At 40.9% G+C, this 1,689-nt stretch overlaps 1 non-coding gene across 1 annotated transcript; it reads right to left on the bottom strand.

Annotated features, from left to right (window-relative positions):
- Positions 1–338: 338 nt before the first annotated feature.
- LOC127740968 (small nucleolar RNA R71) lies at positions 339–446 on the bottom strand. The gene has a single exon (XR_008001823.1). It is a non-coding gene; the product is annotated as a small nucleolar RNA R71 (small nucleolar RNA).
- Positions 447–1,689: the final 1,243 nt, after the last annotated feature.

A 1,689-nucleotide genomic window follows, 5' to 3' on the forward strand; every position in this document is an offset into this window, starting at 1 on the left:
CTTCCAACTTTTATGGAAGAAGCATCTCAATCCCTGCCATTGGAGCAAACAATTTTGAGCTGAAGCCTCAACTAGTTGCTTTAATGCAATAGAACTGCAAATTTCATGGACTTCCATCAGAAGATCCCTATCAGTTTTTAACTGAGTTCTTACAGATCTGTGATACTGTTAAGACTAATGGAGTAGATCCTGAAGTCTACAGGCTCATGCTTTTTCCTTTTGCTATAAGAGACAATGCTAGAATATGGTTGGACTCACAACCTAAAGATAGCCTGGACTCTTGGGATAAGCTGGTAACGACCTTCTTGGCCAAGTTCTTTCCTCCTCAAAAGCTGAGCAAGCTTAGAGTGGATGTTCAGACCTTCAAGAAAAAAGATGGTGAATCCCTCTATGAAGCTTGGGAAAGATACAAGTAGTTGACCAAAAAGTGTCCTTCTGACATGCTTTCAGAGTGGACCATTTTGGATATATTCTATGATGGTCTATCTGATAAACACCTATAATCCCTCATGGAGAAATCATCCAAATTTCTCATGGAATGATCAACAAAAGCCCCAACAAGGCTTTAATAATTGTGGAAGAAACAGGTTTAGCAATAACAAGCCTTTTTCATCATCTTATCAACAACAGACAGATAATTCTGAGCAGAGCCCCTTTAGCTTAGCAAACATAGTCTCTGATCTATCTAAGGCCACTTTAAGTTTCATGAATGAAACAAGGTCCTCCATTAGAAAGTTGGAGGCACAAGTGGGTCAGCTGAGTAAGAAAATCACTGAAACTCCTCCTAGTGCTCTCCCAAGCAATACAGAAGAGAATCCAAAAAGAGAGTGCAAGGCCATTAATATTATCAAGATCGCCGAATCCAAAGAGGAAGGGGAGGACGTGAATCCCAACGAGGAAGACCTCATGGGACGTCTCCCAGACAGTAAGGAGTTCCCTATTGAGGACCTAAAGGAATCTGAGGCTCATATGGAGACCATAAAGATTTCATTAAACCTCCTTCTGTCATTCATGAGCTCTGAGAACTATTCTTCCTCTGAAGAGGATAAGGATGTAACTGAAGAGCAAGTTGCTCAATATCTAGGGGCCATCATGAAGCTGAATGCCAAGTTGTTTGGTAATGAGACTTGGAAATATGAACCTCCCTTGCTCATTAGTGAACTAGATACACGGGTTCAGCAAACTCTACCTCAAAAGAAACAAGATCCTGGTAAATTCTTAATATCCTGTACCATAGGCACCATGACCTTTGAGAAGGCTCTGTGTGACCTGGGGTCAGGTATAAATCTTATGCCACTCTCTGTAATGGAGAAGCTGGGGATCTTTGAGGTACAAGCTGCAAGAATATCATTAGAGATGGCAGACAAGTCAATAAAATAAGCTTATGGATTAGTAGAGGACATGTTGGTAAAGGTTAAAGGCCTTTACATCCCTGCTGATTTCATAATCTTAGACACTGGGAAGGATGAGAATGAATCCATCATTCTTGGAAGACCCTTCTTAGCCACAGCAAAAGCTGTGATTGATGTTGACAGAGGTGAACTAGTCCTTCAATTGAATGGAGACTACCTTGTGTTTAAAGCTCAAGGTTATCCTTCTATAAACATAGAAAAGAGGCACGATAAGCTACTCTCAATACATAGTCAAACAAAGCCCCCACAATCAAACTCTAAGTTTGGTGTTGGGAGG

Source organism: Arachis duranensis, chromosome 7 (assembly GCF_000817695.3).
Source record: "Arachis duranensis cultivar V14167 chromosome 7, aradu.V14167.gnm2.J7QH, whole genome shotgun sequence".
Lineage (NCBI taxonomy): Eukaryota > Viridiplantae > Streptophyta > Magnoliopsida > Fabales > Fabaceae > Arachis > Arachis duranensis.